At 36.6% G+C, this 21,137-nt stretch overlaps 1 protein-coding gene across 1 annotated transcript in view; it reads right to left on the bottom strand.

Annotated features, from left to right (window-relative positions):
• LOC136843828 (sodium-dependent noradrenaline transporter-like) overlaps window positions 1–17,390 on the bottom strand; it is a 294,066-nt gene extending 276,676 nt beyond the window's left edge. The window contains exon 1 of the mRNA XM_067112623.1: window positions 16,901–17,390. The gene's annotated coding sequence lies outside the window, so the exon portion shown is untranslated. The remainder of the gene's footprint in view (window positions 1–16,900) is intronic.
• Between the last annotated feature and the right edge of the window lie 3,747 nt (window positions 17,391–21,137).

The following is a 21,137-nucleotide window of genomic DNA, read 5'->3' as shown; positions in this document are numbered from 1 at the left end:
GAGAGAGAGAATTATTAACGTTCTTTGATTAATTTTATAACATACGGATAATTACGCGCAATAATTCATGAACTGTATTCCAATATGCTGGCAATTCATTGCTTGAAATGCATGAAAGTTGTGCACTGCATAGACGCTCATGCGGAAAATATGCGTATACACATATCCAAATAAGTACGCAGCAGCCCTAGTATTCTTATTTATTATATCCAAAGAAAAAGAAAAACAAGACGAATACAAAATAAATGACTCGAAAAACGTAAAAGTTGCGATGTTACGACTCCAAGAGAGCTGATATGGGGACAAATCTCCATAACTTGAGGGACAAGGAGAGAAATATTCATGCACTGAGAAACCGAGGATTCTTGATCTAGATCCAGTCTCTTTGAGGCTGGTTGATTGGTTTAGATTAAACTGGCCTTATGCCAGCATGGACCTTAGCCCAAAGGCGCTCATAAGAGTGGTCAAGAGCGAAGGAGATACTTAAGTTAGACCTTGAAGGGTCTAGCTTGAATTTAAGATTTTTCCTACTTATTCCTACACAGAATTTGGGCCCATAATATGGTCCTAACCCCGCCCACACACCCCCCACCACCCCCCATCCCCGCTCCGGATCATATGATAACGTATCAGTTTAGCAAAGTGTAGGCCCACCGTTCTTGAAAAGATTTCTCTTTCTCAGGATATTTTTTACTATTCCTGTACACGAATTTATACCAGGAGCCATGGTTTGAACAAACTTGATTCTACGGTACTGCCATTTCTGAACCAGATCTAAAAAAGAAATTGAAGCATTTTCCATTGACCCCACCCTGTTTCCACCATTTCCTAATTTTCTCCCTCTGGAAGGGTGCGTCGACCCTCATTCGCAACACAAAACTTGAATCCTCTTCACGAAAGGATTCTTTACGCTAAGTTTGGGTGAAATTGATCCATAGGTTCTTGAGAAGTTCAATACGTGAGAAAAATTCTCGTCATCATACATACATACATACATACATACACAGATACATGTGGACACACAGACAGACGCCAGGGAAACTTAGATAAGATAAATTCACTTGAGCGTGCAGCCTTGGTGAAATAAGGATCTTCAGTTTAAGTTCATGGCTTTATAAACTCTTAGCAAGACTTTCTTTGCTGCAAGAGGAAGTCTTCACTTACATGCAGGCCTTGTCCGACAGAGAGAGAGAGAGAGAGAGAGAGAGAGAGAGAGAGAGAGAGAGAGAGAGAGAGAGAGAGAGAGAGAGATGGTTAAGGGAGCACAGAACTCTAGGAAAATACGGTAAACTGCTGAAAATTCAAACATTCTTCATGCTGGTCTGTATACAAGGGAGAGGTTTGTTTCAAAGTTATAATATGAAAGTTGATTTTGCAACGAGTTTAGTCCTTTGGACTTAGTATGAGATAAACAAGGCTGTGTAAATGTAAACAAAATTTCAAAAGCTGCCAAGGAGACTTGATGGGGTCTTATGGAGAGAGAGAGAGAGAGAGAGAGAGAGAGAGAGAGAGAGAGAGAGAGAGAGAGAGAGAGAGAGAGAGGGGAACAACAAATCAAGCAAAAGTAATCGAGAACGTAGATACATTAGTTAAATTTAGATACAATACTATTCGATATAGTAAGAATGAGAGAGAGAGAGAGAGAGAGAGAGAGAGAGAGAGAGAGAGAGAGAGAGAGAGAGAGAGAGAGAGAGAGAGAGATTTTCTACTATCCGTGGTCCAGAATTGAGTGTACAGTACCTCTCCAGATAAGGATTACAAACCACACCATTACCGAAAATTAAGAGTCGGGGCGAGATGAGTCTACTTTATGATATTGTGTCTCTTAAATCAATTCGATTCCTTTTCACACAAGTAATGGCTGTTCTAATATTTCATGAACATAATGCACCGAACATGAGTTTTTAAGCTTGATTCTGTTCTTCATCCTTTTCACATAGTTAACTTGACTCCAGATTAGCTACTCACCAATATAACGTTAGATGTGTATGTGTATATATACAGTATATATACATTATATATATGTACACTCATATATATAATTAACATAAATATGCATATATACTGTATATGCAGTATATATTATATATATATATATAAATATATATATATATATATATATATATATATATATATATATATATATATATATATATATATATTATATATATATACATACATTTATATATACACATGTATATGACAATAACGAATATTTTATTCGTGAAAATTTGTCGGCTGCTACATTAATTTGTTCGTTAACTAATTCGTTAAGGAGTGGTGTAACTTCCACTCGACTTCTCTTTGAAGAAGTGAGAAGAAATGTCTAGAATTTTCTTAGGAAACTCTACGGTAATTGTGCATAATGTTTCACTTTCTTTAGCTTGCGGTCCACCCCACCAAAAAAGTCCCTCCTCCCTAAAAGTAATAATCCTATTTCTGCTAAAATTTCATCATTTGTTGACAGTAGCAAAGTCAGCCATTTTCATAGTAACAATATAAAACTTGAAAAATTCAAGAAAGGTTAAATAATATTTGTTCTAGGCAATAATGCTTTGCAATTAAAACAAGTAAAAAATGCGCCGAGACTTCTTCAGCACAATCGAGTTTTCTGTACAGCGTATATTAAGGGCCACCAAAACTAGATCTATCTTTCGGTGGTCTCGAGTATAATGCTGTATGAGCCGCGGCCCATGACACTTTAGCCACGGCCCAGTGGTGGCCTGTCTATATCGTTGCCAGACCTACGATTATGGCTAATTTTAACCTTAAATAAAATAAAAAGTACTGAGGCTACAGGGCTGCAATTTGGTATGTTTCATGACTGGATGGTGGATGATCAACATAGCAATTTGCAGCCCTCTAGCCTCAGTAGTTTTTAAGATCTGAGGGCGGACAGAAAAAGTGCGGACGGACAGACAAAGCCAGCGCAACAGTTTTCTTTTACAGAAAACTAAAAAAAAAGGCCTTAACGGACAAATCAATTTTTGAGAGAGTAAGTGTAAATAAAATCCCACTTGAAATACATTGTTGAAAATCTGCAATGGAGTTCTTTTATTTGGGTTTACAACATAACAGAAGGCTTCTTCAAACTTACAAAAGTCTAATTTTTTTAACAGGTTCAGTAGGCCACAAATTGCTCCGCAGTTAATTAATATTTTTTATCAAGAGCAATAAGTTCCTCATTTAATATCTTTCTATCATTCAGAGCTTCTTAATTTTAAAAAATAGACTTCGAGAAAAATTATATTAACGAAAAATGACTCGTGCGTTTATGATGAGGAAATTTAAGGTCAGGCAGTTCATTTACCTTTGTAAGTCACCTGCATGCATTCATCTCATCCTTGCTTTTGCAAAACGTAGTATATACACGGTTCTAAATGTCGAATTAAATGGATATTGACGTTAAAATCTAAAAATCTTTCATATGAAAGAATTCTCTGAAGTTTAGAAGTTTACAATGATCTGCTGATAAATATCCATGTCATTCGATACTCTCAAGCCAGCAGCTCCGCCATCTCCTCTAAATTATGCAAAGTGATTTTGCATTTCAGCATTTCATTTCCAACTCCTGAAAACGCCTAGTGTGAGAGGGGAGGGGGTTGGGTAACAAGTTGTCTGATGGATATTGTATTCCTGAAATGAATGCGGTTTCCCGAAGCAAAAGCACTTTCCGGTGAACTCAAGAGAGGAGAGTTCATGTTTAAAAGTCCTGTGGTATCGTCTGTCTTCGCAAAATTGTTCAAAGCCTGCATTTACGGAGGAGGGTAATAGCCTTTCGACCTCTATTTCTCTTTCTTTCCCTAATATACCACCTGCTGTATCCTATCATCTGCATTTCTCTTTCTTTCCCCAATATAATCTACACATTTCTCTTTCTTTCCCTAATATGCCACCTGCTGTATCTTTCTATCCTATAATCTACATTTCTCTTTCTTTCCCTAACATGCCACCTGCTGTATCCTGTCATCTACATTTCTCTTTCTTTCCCTAATATGCCACCTGCTGTATCTTATAATCTACATTTCTCTTTCTTTCCCTAATATGTCACCTGCTGTATCCTATAATCTACATTTCTCTTTCTTTCCCTAACATGCCACCTGCTGTATCCTATAATCTACATTTCTCTTTCTTTCCCTAACATGCCACCTGCTGTATCGTCATCTACATTTCTCTTTCTTTCCCTAATATACCACCTGGTGTATCCTATAATCTACATTTCTCTTTCTTTCTCTAATATGCCACCTGCTGTATCCTATAATCTACATTTCTCTTTCTTTCCTTAATATGCCACCTGCTGTATCCTATAATCTACATTTCTCTTTCTTTCCCTAATATGCCACCTCTGTATCCTATTTACATTTCTCTTTCTTTCCCTAATATGCCACCTGCTGTATCCTATAATCTACATTTCTCTTTCTTTCCCTAACATGCCACCTGCTGTATCCTGTCATCTACACCTAATATGCCACCTGCTGTATCCTATAATCTACATTTCTCTTTCTTTCCCTAATATACCACCTGCTGTATCTTATAATCTACATTTCTTTCTTTCCCTAATATGTCACCTGCTGTATCCTAATATGCCACCTGCTGTATCCTATAATCTACATTTCTCTTTCTTTCCCTAAATATATCCTATAACCATTTCTCTTTCTTTCCCTAATACCTGCTGTATCGTCATCTACATTTCTCTTTCTTTCCCTAATACCATATCCTATAATCTACATTTCTCTTTCTTTCCCTAATATGCCACCTGCTGTATCCTATAATCTACATTTCTCTTTCTTTCCCTAATATGCCACCTGCTGTATCCTATAATCTACATTTTCTTTCCCTAATATGCCATCTGCTGTATCCTGTAATCTACATTTCTCTTTCTTTCCCTAATATGCCACCTGCTGTATCCTATAATCTACATTTCTCTTTCTTTCAATAATATACCACCTGCTGTATCTTATAATCTACATTTTCTTTCTTTCCCTAATATGTCACCTGCTGTATCCTATAATCTACATTTCTCTTTTTCTAACATTCTGTATCAATAATATACATTTCTCTTTCTTTCCCTAACATGCTGTATCCTATAATCTACATTTCTCTTTCTTTCCCTAATATACCACCTGCTGTATCGTCATCTACATTTCTCTTTCTTTCCCTAATATAATCTACATTTCTCTTTCTTTTTCCTAATATGCCACCTGCTGTATCCTATAATCTACATTTCTCTTTCTTTCCTTAATAATATCCTATAATACATTTTCTTTCCCACCTGTATCCTGTAATCTACATTTCTCTTTCTTTCCTATAATCTATAATTTTCATTTCCCTAATATGCCATCTGCTGTATCCTATAATTTAATTTCTTTCCCTAATACATTTGTATCCTTTCTACATTTCTCTTTCTTTCCCTAATATGCCACCTGCTGTAACCTATAATCTACATTTCTCTTTCTTTCCCTAATATACCACCTGCTGTATCTTATAATCTACATTTCTCTTTCTTTCCCTAATATGCCACCTGCTGTATCCTATAATCTACATTTCTCTTTCTTTCCCTAATATATGCCATCCTATAATCCTATAATCTACATTTTCTTTCCTAATATGCCAATCCTGTAATCTACATTTCTCTTTCTTTCCCTAATATACCACCTGCTGTATCCTATAATCTACATTTCTCTTTCTTTCCCTAATATGCCACCTGCTGTATCCTATAATCTACATTTCTCTTTCTTTCCCTAATATACCACCTGCTGTATCCTATAATCTACATTTCTCTTTCTTTCCTTAATATGCCACCTGCTGTATCCTATAATCTACATTTCTCCTTACCACCTTTCCCTAATCTACATTTCTCTTTCTTTCCCCTAATATGCCACCTGCTGTATCCTATAATCTACATTTCTCTTTCTTTCCCTAATATACCACCTGCTGTATCCTATAATCTACATTTCTCTTTCTTTCCTTAATATGCCACCTGCTGTATCCTATAATCTACATTTCTCCTTCTTTCCCTAATATGCCACCTGCTGTATCCTATAATCTACATTTCTCTTTCTTTCCCTAATATACCACCTGCTGTATCCTATAATCTACATTTCTCTTTCTTTCCCTAATATGCCACCTGCTGTATCCTAATAATTTTCTTTCTAATATGCCATCTGCTGTATCCTTAATCTACATTTCTCTTTCTTTCCCTAATATACTACCTGCTGTATCCTATAATCTACATTTCTCTTTCTTTCCCTAATATGCCACCTGCTGTATCCTGTCATCTACATTTCTCTTTCTTTCCCTAATATCCACCTGCTGTATCCTATAATCTACTGTACTTTTCTCTTTCTTTCCCTAATGTGCCACCTGCTGTATCCTATAATCTACATTTCTCTTTCTTCCCCTAATATACCACCTGCTGTATCCTATAATCTACATTTCTCTTTCTTCCCCTAATATACCACCTGCTGTATCCTATAATCTACAATTTTCTTTCTTCCCCTAATATACCAACTGCTGTATCCCATAATCTACATTTCTCTTTCTTTCCCTAATATGCCACCTGCTGTAACCTATATCTATCTGGAAATGTAACTTATATGTACAAGATTCGAGTAAAGTCCCCCCAGTATTAACCTATATCTATATATCTATCTGGAAATGTAAATTATATATACAAGATATAGGTGAAGTCCCTCCAATATTAACCTTTATCTATCTAATATCTTTTCCTAACTTGCCTGAATACACGTCTTGAATATCAGTCACTCATTATGTCCTTTATTTCTCCCCAAAATGTCTTGATCACTTGCTGAATTTCGAATTTAACTCGTACCATGGTGAGGTGCTTTTGACATCTGATATAGTACTATATATGTCAAAATAATTGCGGCCCAAAAATATGATTTTATATCCCGTCTTCGTTTTTTTTCCTTCTATAGTCTATTTAGGGTATGTATCCTCTCAGGTGTTAGTGCTGTCAGTTTAATTACAATTGAGTCATAGTATAAAACCCCAAAGCCAAATCAAAGTCCTTCAAAAAGAAGGCATCGTGCTTACCTAACAAATGGGAATAAAGCACGTTAAAAGAAGAAGAAGAAGAATAAAGGACTATTAACTATTAAGGACTACATTGTACTATTAACTAGCAAGGACCCTGTTATAACAGTTGCTCTTCATTCAGATGGTACCGATTTCAAAAAGATGAACGTAAGAACCTATCCAATTTCCGTGTGCTTTAGTTTTCTGTAAAAGAAGACTGTTGTGCGGACTTTGTCCCTCCACACTTTTTCTGTCCGCCCTCAGATCCTAAAAACTACTTAGGCTAGAGGGCTGCAAATTGGTATGTTGATCATCCACCCTCCAATCATCACACATCCCAAATTGCAGCCCTCTAGCCTCAGTAGGTTTTTTTTTTTTTATTTAAGGTTAAAGTTAGCGATAATCGTGCTTCTGGCTACGATACAAGATAGGCCACCACCGGGCCGTGGTTAAAGTTTCATGGGCCGCGGCTCATACAGCATTATACCGAGACCACCCAAATGTAGATCTATTTCCGGTGGCCTTGATTATAAGCTGTAGAGGCTGTCCAGAAAACCAGACTGCGCCGAGAAAACTTCGGCGCATTTTTTACTTGTTATTTTGTTTCAAAACTGCCAACATTTCTGCCATGATCCGGCTCTCACTACATTAAAACAGAACAGGAAAGTCAGGATAATTACGCCAATATAATGCAAAATTTATAGCGAAACACTTTGGTTTAAATACAGGACATAAAATGAAAACGAAACATCATTTAAGTGAATTAAGAGAAAAGAGAAGGAAATGAGTTCATACCACTCTGAGCAGAATCAGGAAGTGTCCTAATTACCCAAAGAATAAATACAGTTTCGTGTGAGAGCGCAGCCGAAAAACTCTCACTTCATTTCAAATGATATTCGTTTGCTGATGAGTGGCGAAATCAATTTCTGATTTGACTGAAATAGCTTCTGCAATATCCTTTCTCTTTCCTTCTATATTTCTATCTATTTGCCTACCAGGTACATGGGCTCACAGTTGTTTTTATGGTTTTATATATATATATATATATATATATATATATATATATATATATATATATATATATATATATATATATATATATATATATATATATATATATATATATATATATATATATATATATATATATATATATATATATATCTTATATAATATATATATATATATATATATATATATATATGTATATATATATACACATACATACGCACACATGTATATATATATATATAATGTATATATTTGCGTGTGAAGAAAATATATAAGTTTTCATCGATATATATATATATATATATATATATATAATTTTGCGTGTGTGAAGAAAATATAAAGTTTTTCATATTTCAGATTCGTACTTGAGGATTCTCAGAAACCTCCTTAAAATCCAATCAGCTCTTTGCCTGAACCAGATTTCAAACCACCACCTATTAAGTCTCTCAATTGGCGGGACGGTCCTTGTTGGAAATTTAATCAGAGCTCCACCCAAGTGTTTGTATAAAATACCTTAAACTTAAATTAGTTTTCTCATTCAAGATCAGAGTTGGGACCATTGCCTAATCTAATGTTGGTGAAGTTTTTGAAAAGATGAAATTGACCCATAACTACATATTGTGTATGTATATTGTATATACCCCGTAAGAGGGTAGTGCCGCCAGTGCACCTCATGCGGTACACTGTAGGCATTACTTAAGGTTCTTTGCAACGTCCTTTCGGCCCCTAGCTGCAACCACATTCATTCCATTTACTGTATCTCCGTTCATATTCTCTTTCTTCCGTCTTACTTTCCATTCTCTCCTAACAATAATTATTGTTTCAGAGGGCAACTGCGAGGTTTTCCTCCTGTTGCACCTTTCAAACCTTTTACTGTCAATTTCCGTTCCTTCGCTGAATGACCTCATAGGTCCCAGCGCTTGGCCTTTGGCCCAAATTCTATATTCCATTCTATACTGTATGTGTATAAAACATGCAATAAACATTTTTTTTATTCATAACATTAATTTAAGAAATCTCACATTCTCCTGTTCACTCATTTGATCCTAAGATTGCGTCTTGAAACGTATAAGAGAGCTCAAAGCATTAAGTCTCTGATGACGTAGAATTTTAGAATTAAGAACTTAAATCAGTAATTCGCTATCGCGGCCCGGATTTTCCCATATTATTGACCGAAACGTGATTTTTCGTCTATTCCTATCAATAATAATAATAATAATAATAATAATAATAATAATAATAATAATAATAATAATAATAATAATAACACTAAGAAGAAAAGAAACGTGATTGTTCGTCTATTTCTATCAATAATAATAATAATAATAATAATAATAATAATAATAATAATAATAATAAGAAGAAGAAGAAGAAGAAGAAGAAGAAGAAGAAGAAGAGAAAACAATAAGGGTCTTAGAAGCCGAAATGGCAAATTAACTGAGTAAGGATGAAGGCGAGAATGAATGAAGGCAACATTACAAGGAAAGACCCTAACTTCGAAAGGTAACAACCACACCACTCTTAACATAATCACGGGCAAAAAAGTGATGAAATCACAAAAGGGGCAGTAAAGCCCAGCCACAAGAGACAGATATGGAGGTCAGGGGATACGGAGGAAGGAGTAGGGCGTGGGGCTTTACTCCGCAACCTCATAAATTATGATGAAAGCGAAACGTAGAAGTAGGAGTCTTTTCTCAGTCCGTGTAGGAAGCGAGTGATTTCATCACTTTTCGGCCTGTGATTTCAGTCCTTTTTCTGCAGTGGCAACGCCCCCCTAGATCGAGAAAAATGTGGTAACAAAGGAATGGGGGTTATAATTCGCCAAATAGTTTACTTAGACCCATGTGGCTTCTCCGTGATTATGGTTGCCTCAGCTAGTTTTGCTGCAAAATTATACAATATATATATATATATATATATATATATATATATATATATATATATATATATATATATATATATAATGTGTGTGTGTGTGAAAACATTCTAACTATTGAGGATCTTTATTTAGGGTAGGTCAACGATCATGAAAACCAAAACCCCGTAGGCAAATTCAACGTGTGATAATTTTTAAATAAGACAATTGACAGTAAGTCAGCCAGCTTCTCCTAAGCCCACTTGCTATTCCTTTCACACACATTAAGAAAACGGTGTCTCTTCTAATGTTGTGAGCAGTTCGTACCTGAGCATCAGGATATTTGAATTTTGGTGGCTAATTTGAATGGCATAATGTAACTTTAAAATTTCACTATTTCAAAAAACAAACCCAGAAAGGCACCCTTCCAGAATACGAGCTTTCCGAAAAACTAAGCATCACGGCTTATCTTTTATCGTTATTGGCCCACAGATATATTAGGTTCCTCACACATCAACTCCCTACTAAATACCCTGAACGCCAAAAATCACTATCTGGGTCTCCGGAACGGTAGAACGGAGTTCGATGAACTTTGACACGATTAAAGACCTTAGTGGGAAACCTCTAAAGCCAGAGTTTCATCCCGATCTGTTCAATATTTCAAGCGTTATAAAGCCCAAAGTCGGGGTTTTCGCGCACTCTGGGTGGCTGGGCTTTACTAACCGCCAACTACCATGGCCGTTGATGAACAGACGACAATGGACTGATGAGCAGACGGAGCTCAATAGAATGAACAATATACTTCACAATGGATCTGTTGAATAGTTAACGATCAATAGAAAGAGCAGCAAAACAATAATGACAAAGAGGTCAATGAAACCTAACAATTGCGAGCCCACGTACCTGGTAGACAAATAGAAGAAATATGGATGGATAAAGAAAGGATATTGCAGAGGCTATTTCAGTCCAATCAGTAATTGATTTCGCCACTCGTCAGCAAACGAATTCAATTTCAAATGAAGAGACAATTTCTTTGTGTAATTAGGACACTTCCTAATAACTGACACACACAATCGTATATATATGTATTTATATATATATGAATATATATATATATATATATATATATATATATATATATATATATATATATATATATATATATATATATATATATATATATATATTTATATTTATATTATAATATATATATATATATATATATATATATATAAAATATACATATATATATATATATATATATATATCAACAAATGTAGACCTTACAACAGTGTGATATATTAAGAATAAAATATGAAAAATATACATATATATACATAAACATATATGTATATATACATACATATGAAACAATGGTGAGACGGGCACAGCAACCGCCTCGCCGGTGAGAAGAGATGCTGATTAGGTTAACCGGATGTCAGCATTGTCCGAAGGCATGGATCGGGCGACTGAACATACAATGTTGTGAATGCTTAGGTGTGTTCCTTTTCCTCGAACTCAGCAGTGTCCATCCTCTCAAAACGCCCTTGGTTACAGCCACACGTCTCACCATTGTTTCACACATACATACATACATACATACAATATATATATATATATATATATATATATATATATATATATATATATATATATATATATATGTAAAATACTAGCTGACCAACAGGTGGAAAGCTTAAGGGCGTTACCCACTGGGTGCTGTTGGAAGGAAAACTCTGAAGAACTCAGAAAAATTTTTGTGCACCTCCTTGTACTGACTGTCCCTTTTATCCAAGAGTTACTGCGTTGACTGTCCCTTTTATCCAAATATTACGGTGCTGACTACTATCCCATTTATCCAAGTCATACTGTGGTGACTGTCCCTTTCATCCAGAAATTACTGTACTATCCCTTTTTTCCAAAAATTACTTTGCTGACAGTCCCATTTATCCAGATATTACTATGGTGACTGTCCCAATTATCCAGGCATTACCGTAGTGACTGTCCCTTTTATCCAGGTATGACTGTAATGACTGTCCCTTTTATCCAGGTATTACTGTAGTGACTGTCCCATTTATTCAGTTATTACTGTGGTGACTGTCCCATTTATCCAGACGTTACTGTGGTGGCTGTCCCTTTTATCCTGGTATTACTCTGCTGACCTTCCCATTTATCCAGGTATTATTGTGCTCACTGTCCCATTTATCCAGGTATTGCTGTGCTGACTGTCCCATTTATCCAGGTATTACTGTGCTGACTGTCCCTTTTATCCAGCTATTACCGTCGTGACTGTCCCTTTTATCGAGGTATAACTGTGGCGATTTTTCCATTTACACAAGTATTACTGTGCTGCCTGTCCCTTTTATCCATGTATTACTGTGCTGACTGTCCTTTTATCCAGGTATTACTGTGGTGACTGTCCCATTTATCCAGGTATTACCGTGGTGACTGTCCCATTTATCCAGGTTTTGCTGTACTGTCCCTTTTATCCAGGTATTACTGTGCTGACTGTCCCTTTTATCCAGGTATTACTGTGCTGACTGCCCCTTTTATCCTGCTATTATTGTGGTGAATGTCCCATTTATTACTGTGCTGCCTGTCCTTTTATCCATGTACTACTGCGCTAACTGTCCCTTTTATCCAGGTATTACTGTGGTGACTGTCACATTTATCTAGGTATTACTGTGGTGGCTGTCCCTTTTATCCATGTATTACTGTGCTGACTCTCCCTATTATCTGGGTGGTATTGCTGTGGTGACTGTCCCACTTATCCAGGTATTACTGTGGTGGCTGTCCCAGTTATCCAGGTATTACTGTCGTGGCTGTCCTAATTATTCAGGTATTACTGTCCTGACTGTCCATTTTATCCAGTTGGTATTACTGTGGTGAAATGCCTGTGCTTTTTATCCAAGGATTACTGTGCTGACTGTCGCTTTTATCTAAGTGGTGACTGTCCATTTTATCCAGGTATTCTCTGTGGTGACTGTCTATTTTATCCACATATTACTGTGGTGACTGTCCCATTTACGCCCCATCTAAACCTAAACACACACCCCTACTTAACAGAAACACCCCCACTAAACCTAAGCACACCCCCAATAAACCTAAACACACCCCAACTAAACCTAAGCACACCACCAACTAAACCTAAACATACCCCCTCCTAAACCTAAACATATCCCCAATAAACCTAAACATAAACCCCCACTAAACCTAAACACACCCCCTACTAAACCTGAACACACCCCTTCCTAAACCTACACACATCGACAATAAACCTAAGCATACATCCCCCACTAAACCTAAACACAAACCTTAATACAGAATTATTAATCACGGGAAAGGGATTATTTTCAATAATATATTTCTATGGTAACGAGTACAGGAAATTAGGTATGATGAGCCCGTAGAGTTTATTTCCCCTATAAGTTACAAAGGGAAGGGGGATGGCGGAAGGGGAGGGTGGTGCGGATTTGAAACCTACCCTATTATCTAAGCTGGGTCAAATGATGGCCACGTGCCAAATTTTGTGTAGGTCGGTCAAGCGGTTACCACATAACTTACAAAGGGAAAGGGAAGGGGATGAGGTAAAGAGAAGGAGGGTAAAGGTTTGAAACCTACTCTCTTATCTAATTTGGGTCAAATGATGGCCATGTGCCAAATTTTGCCTAGATTGGTCAAGTAGTTACCACATAAATTACAAAGAGAAGGGAGATGGTGAAGGGGAAGGGGGTATAGGCTTGAAACCTACCCTATTGTCTAAGTTGGGTCAAATGATGCCCACGTGCCAAATTTTGTGTAAACTGGTCAAGCGGTTACCACATAAGTTACAAAGGGAAGGGGGAAGGCGGATGGGAGAAGGCGAATGGGGTACGGGTTTGAAACCTACCCTATTAACTAAGTTGGGTCAAATGACGGCCACGTGCCAAATTTTTTTCTAGATCGGTCAAGCGGTTCGGATTTCTAATGAGCACAAACATTCACTGTTATATATAAGATATATATGTTCATATTTTCTTTTCGATATCACACCGGGGGTAACGTCTACATTTTGATGATATACATCGGCACGCAACGCTTTTATATCAGCAGACGTGAATATTTTCTTTTTCCCGTTACAACCTCAAATACTATCCACGTGAATTCTCACATGATTCTGACGTCAGGAAGAACAGACAGCGAGGTAAATGTCAGTAGCTCACCTGTCCAAAGCGGCTTTCAGAGGAGGACGACAGTTGGGTTCCCTTTTTAAGCCTTTTCAAGGACTTTTAATTTAGAACGCCATGGAAAACGTTCGAGGCCTAAATACAGTATTTGTTTAAAGCTTCTCGCGCAGAGTGAATTCTTGGAGCCCTCAGTATTTCCCTCTCGTTGTTGTTTTTGATTAAGCTGGCCTTATGCCAGCACGGGCTCTTGCTCATAGAGCAGCCCGTAATTTCCCTCTCTGTTAACTTCCAAGAAAGGCTCCCTGTTGATTCGTTAATCTAACGACTTGTTCTGATTTTTTTTATTCAACCCTACATGACAAATAATCGTTATTACATAACCTCTAAGGTATACATCTGACACGCTGCCACAACAAGAACTTGTTACTCTAATTTCACTGTTTATATGTTTTACCTGTTTTCTTGAAAAATGAAGTGTCATTACACTGAATAAAGCTTCTCGATTGGAAGAGTCATTTTTATAGCTACTTGCTTTGATTACCATAACACGATCGGTTTTCCCTGGGAATAAAGTCTGTTTTACAGATGGCCCGTTTAAAAGAATGATAAAACAAAAGTCCTCTAGTTCGGCTAAAAAAAAAAAAAGATCAGAAAAAAACATAAAACAAGTTTTATGTTTTCATGCGATATCATCTTACTGATAACTTTACCAGTAAATGTAAAAACTGTAACGCTTCTTTGTGGATATCGCATTTGTTTTGATATTCACCACTCTTTTGATAGCTAACAATAGCCGTTTACGAAAACATTTCTTACGTTCGCCTGTGAGGGCACCTAAATTTTCACTTTTTTTCAGTTTTCTTTGTTCAAGATGTCACCCAAACCATTTTTCAATTTGATCTGTTTATTTAGTTTCTTAACCCTCTTAGAGACAAAGCATGGATTGCCCTCAAATGTCACCAGTTAAAAAGAACCATTAATATCTAATTACTTCTCCCTCGTAACTGGCATTGTACAAAACGTAATGAATTATGCTACAACAAACATAAAAATGGCCAAAAGCGCCTCTTAACATTTTTCCTTTCTGTACATCCAAGCAACAATAGGGAAAGTTGTTAGAGCCTCTTCATCTGTTTCCCTGAGGAAAATGCTTTACTCTTTTTATGCGAGGTTACTCGGTAGGGAGGCGCTTGCTTTTCGGGAAATGTTTACGGTCGTGACAATGAAAGAAGCTAGGAAATAAGAATCCTCCTCGACCCTTCCGTTTCCTTTGTCTGAAGCGCTGAATAATTGCATTAGTCTTGAAACTTTCATCGTTCGCTTTGTTCTTCACAGCAAAGAAATTCCTAACGCATTCCCGTGGATCAAAGACTCCTATTCTTTTGTTATCGTCTTTTTATTCTAGCGAGATAAAATTTCTTTGAATAAAAATCTAATAAACATGTACCTTTCTTCATTCTGATAATAAAGTCTCTTTATTATGAACAAGACTAAAAACAACTATGATGTAACATTTAAGAATGTTTCGATTCAGCATCCATAAAGGCAGGTAGGCTATTTCTTTAAAGATGATACATCGCCTTATTTTGAGGAAATTTGCAATTAAAATGGAAAATATAAGAGATAAAAGTCCATTTCCAATTATTTCCTCGAATGTTATAACAGGTCAATAGCCTTGCAAACGCGCTTTACTTTTGCGAAACATTTTTGGAAATTTATTTGGAGGTAAGAGCAAAAGCGGAAATACTATACCATATTCTTAGGGACTATTGCCGTCAAGAATAACATCTCTTTGAAGTATCATTTGCACTAGTAAAACGAGCGGCCACTTTTTATCGAAGTACAATTTGATAACTCTCATTCAGCCAGCGTTAAACTAATTATAACACAGATTTCGAGACAGCACTGTGTCTTTGACCACTATGTATTCATTATACAAGGGGAGAAAATCCACAGGAAAAGTTCCTTTTGAGGTGGATCACTTTTCCCAAGTGTAAGTAATGAATAATTTCGCCTCCGTTGCGTTTTTCTTCTCATAAAAACATTTAGTTCACTTTTTGGTTTGATAACTACAGGTAATTAAGGTATTAATTAGGTTACACTGTTGAAACAAAACTTACGGATCACAGCCGGACATAAAATCTCCCAGTTATGGTATACTTCATAATTAGTACTATTGGGGAAAACGCTATCGTACTGAAAATTGCATTGTTGATTTATAGTGTTTCAAGGAATGTGTACACAAAATTTGGAGCGGATGCAAAGTAGGAAGCCAGGGTATAGGCGTGAGAAATCCTAACCCTTCACATAATGCCGTGTCCTGACCTAACCAGACCTTACGTTCCTAACTAACTTAGGGCACCGTGCCCGACCTGCGGCCCCCACTCCAACTCCCCAAGCAACACTAAACATCCCTGCCTCCCTACTCTGCATACTAGCCAAAAATTTTACCTTAATAGGAGCATAAATGTATTTTTTTGTTAATATTTTCGTGTTCAAACATTTTTCCCCAATTCCGAAAACCTTCTCCACCATTATTTATCAACCAATTTGAAAAATTAAAAACCATAAAAAATGCAAGAATAAAATGTTCAAGTTAGTTTTTATTTGATATGAAAAAATAAAATACTAAATAGGCCTAGTACCAAAAAAAATTACATTATGTAAAAAAATTAATAAAAAAGAAAACCGCGCTAGCAAAATTACTCCCACGTAATCACTAAATAAAATACTTTTTAAAGTATTCAAATCCATTCATAAATAGCCGAGTTATGGAGATTTGAATGCACAAAACTAACGTTTTGAGAAAAACGCGGTCAGTTTTTCTTACCGCCACACGCAACGCTTTCTTGAAAAGCTTAGCTGGCACCTGGTCCCTCTCTTCTTTTTTCCGAGATATTATCCCCTCAAATATAAAATTAGTGCAGTAAGCTTATTTGGTTCTTCACACTTGCATTCCAAAACATGGGTAACATCAAAACCATTTTCCACAACAGTAAGTTTTTTGACTCCCTGCAGTCACCACATATCATTTTTCCTAAACAATTCTCTGAGGTTCTTTACGGTAACGAAATTACCTTATTGTCATTAATTACACTGACCTCTGATTTATCCATTACGTTCTTCACATACGTGCTTAGTAAGCTGTTGCGTAATTCAACACCTGAACACTTCGTGACTGCATCATTGTTGACGTCCTCCTATCCCCACTCTTCTCTAGGCTCCTCCTCTTCATCAGATAGCACTTGGCTAAAGTAAATTCTTCCTCATCATTATATGCACTAATATTACGAGAAGTTGCTGCCTGTCGACGACCAAACTTCTTGCGAGGCATATTTGTGATAAAACAACACTTGTGAGCCAAGAAAATAACTAAAAAGAAAATCACTGGTAAAGGTGATAAACAGAAAAAGATGCTGCATCTTACTTATCCAGCAACAGCTGGTTACTAATACTATAGTCAGGTTTTAGGTAGATGTGGCATATGCATAGCTAGCTCTCGATTGGCTGAAATCAGTGTTTCCGATATCTTAGGCTTAATGTGATCAAGATGGAAAATGTTTCTTCAGCAGTGCATCTGAATGCCTATGTCTATAAACAACCACCGCACCTTCTTATTTAGAGCATAAACATGTCGATTTATATCGATAATACAACAACAGAAGCACACGAATGACGAGCTTGTAACAAACAGTCTACTCAGGTCAAACGCAAACGAACGATGAACTTTAAACAATTATTTTTTTTTATCTGATTGTAGGTAAATAAAAAGACATCTGGCTATGCGAGTGCGAATAAGAGATATTTTAATAATTTCTTGCATGTAACTTATATGAGTAGGTTAATATTCGAAATAAGCAAGAAATGTCTATGAGGCTGTCTAAGGCCTGGGGAGGTGAATGGAACAGCCATTGATGTGTTGGCTGGAAGGCGGGAAACCAGTTATAACATGGTATGACAGCAATGATATAGTGGTTTTCTTTCCAGAATACTCTGCATATTTGAATATTATTTTCTTAAGCATACAAGTTATTATAGCAACTCAGTGCTTAGGCGCTTTCGGGACTATTTTTACCTTAATATTATTCAGCAAAAGTTTAAAACCCATTCAGTTCCCGTCATCCTTTGTGTTGATGAAACAGGAACGATAATTAGATAGAATGACAAAATAAAGGCTACAACAAAAAAAAAGTAATTTTAACTGAAATGGAATGAAATTGTGCTTAAAAGAAGGCCAGTATAAAATACCTGGCGAATCAGTAGCATAGGCCTAGCTTCATTCGCCCATGCGTCGTGTTTTAGCGGGAAACAATATTAAAGGTCACATTTCTTAGTTTACGGACGTAGATATTACTTTGATGTCATATTAAAGCTATTTTTATATACATGCAATGAAACAATAAAGTCTGAATAGTAAGAGAATCTTGTTATATGAACAGTTTTTGAGCATAGGTCTATGTGTGGTTTGGGCTATTCTAATGGGATAAATCAGTTACTGAAAGCTCGCCATTTCGTTTGTGAGTAGATTGTTCAATACAATCTCGTCTTTTGTGCGTTTGTGTTGGTATATTATGAATGCAAATCGACGAGTTGATGATTTATATCAGAAAAGGCGAAGCTTATTTGTCTATATAAACATTCATATAAGTTATTGGAGGAATAGTTTGATATTTATCACTATAAGCCAACGATATCGGAAATGTTGTCAGCCAATCACGTGCTACCCATGCGCATGTGCCACATCTTCACCCCTGAGTAGACAGATGAAATGAATTCGACTTTAGTTCACTTCTTCAATTTAGTCAGAAACTTACCAGCACGGGCTCTTGCTCCCAGAACAGCCTGTAAAATCTATAGTCTTGATGAGGAAAACTATTATGGTAAATAACGTATCGTGTACATAATATAAAAGGTAATAAAAATACTATGTTTGGGAAGGGGAAGCAGAAGCTAAGTTCTTGAGCCGCAAGAATTTTCAGTATCCACCTGCACTTTCAAAATTGCATTTTTTTTAAATTTTACCTATTAAAATGCTTCAAATTGTTCCATCTTACGTCTGGCAGGGCAGTACACCTTTAACTTTGAGAAAATGTGGAAAATACAACTTAGCCAACTTGGTTGAAAATCCTCTCCCCGCCCCCGCCCACACAATCGCCGATAACATTACCCATAAAGATTCCGAAATAGCACAGACTATCACGTCGTTCACACCATTAAGAAAATAGATCCAGAACAAGTGACTTTTCTTTTACGGTGTTGTCCTCGTTGACAAAAGAATGCATCGCAAGGCATTCGCATCATTTTTGAGCTAGCTGGGAAAAGAAGTTTTTCAGCCTGAAAACTCTGTCATCCTAAATGATGAAGTTCCTAGTTCCTCGCTGGGTGAGCGGGTTCCGTTCTCAGCTACCACTCTGTTGGTCGCGAGTTCAAATCTCCGACCGGCCAGTGAAGAACAAGAGGAATTTGTTTCTGGTGATAGAAATTCATTTCTCGCTATAATGTAGTTCGGATTCCACAATAAGCTGTAGGTCTCGTTTCTAGGTAACCAATTGGTTCTTAGCCACGTAAAAATAAATCTAATCCTTCTGGCCAGCCCTAGGAGAGCTGTTAATCAGCTCAGTGGTCTGGTTAAACTAAGATATACTTAACTTTTTTCCACTGCTGTAAAAAACAAAAATAATTTAATCATGAAATATTGTGTTTTCAATCCCTAAGATCATTTAATCAGTTAAGGCTTTGCTTCTTGAGCCTCATATCCTACCAACTACAACACTAATTTACTCTGGATCTCTATGAACATTGAACCCTTTATTTTGCATCAGGGAGAGTAGAACCTGTATACTGTGATATCTTCAAATAGTTCAGTATTCACTTGTAAACAATAGAAGCAACCATAGACTTAGAAAACTAGCCTATGGCAGAATTTCCGTCCCGAGATACCTCCCAGTAAAATACCAACTTGAATCTCGAAACACGTTTCAAATATTCGGTGATTACCTGTTTCCTTTGCCACTTTTTCAGTCAAAACACAGCATCTGCTGCACAGATATTCAGGTATTTGGTGTGTATATTGCTAAAGATTCCACCAAGAGTGTCGTTATCCCATCATGAAATAATCTGATTGCATGTAACTTACATAAAATCTGAAAGTGCTTGTCATATCAAGGATCCTGGAACTTACAGACGGAGTATGGCTGATTCACTAGGCAATAAAGGATCGTCTGCTTCTTACTATTTCTAAAAAACGTCAAAACTGATATGCAGTGCTAGTGTGCGGAGGATTTCAACCAGAGCCTTGATCTGTCCTCTAGAGAAAAACAGCTTTTAAAAAATGAAGGTGGATGGGTAAAAACGTGAAATAAGTGTTGAAAAGAGAAGGTCTGCTGGACAGAAAATGACGTTATTCATGAAGAATAAATCCATGGAAGGGAAGGGAAGTAAACTTGCAGTTGTCGGGTGTTGATAGATTTTCCATTAATTACCCGACAAACCTAAATACATAAAATACTTCTTACCGGTAAAAATTTATGTACCGCTGTCCATAAATTCATCTGATGAAATCTGGTAGGTAGGTATATTGGTGATACGTAAAACATTTTCTTTCCTCTCTTTTTAACATTGGTATCCTTTTAAGGTCTCGGGTCATTTAAGAGACTAAGAATCTGTTATATTTTTCGTTAGTCCTCATAAATATTATACCTAGAAGTGTCTGGAATTCAGAAGCCTTGCTGGAAAAGTTAACTGAGCTTGTTCCACTTGTTGGTGTGTGCTGCGTGTTGAATATTAGACACCTCTCTCTCTCTCTCTCTCTCTCTCTCTCTCTCTCTCTCTCTCTCTCTCTCTCTCTCTCTCTCTCTCTCACATAATTACCGACGTAAAGTGCAGTGTTGAGTTTATTTCAAGGGGCTTTCATGAAAAAAGATGTATAGCTTGACGCAAAATAGTCACAAAAAATTAAAAATAAAAGTGAAGCACAAAACTTTGCATATTTGATGTTGAGCAGGTCAAAATTGTCACACTCATCTGTCACTAAACAAGATGACGTAACACGAAGTTTGAGCAATTAT

The sequence above is a fragment of the Macrobrachium rosenbergii genome, chromosome 12 (genome assembly GCF_040412425.1).
Source record: "Macrobrachium rosenbergii isolate ZJJX-2024 chromosome 12, ASM4041242v1, whole genome shotgun sequence".
Taxonomy (NCBI): Eukaryota; Metazoa; Arthropoda; class Malacostraca; order Decapoda; family Palaemonidae; genus Macrobrachium; species Macrobrachium rosenbergii.
This window is presented reverse-complemented; position numbering and strand designations above follow the sequence as displayed.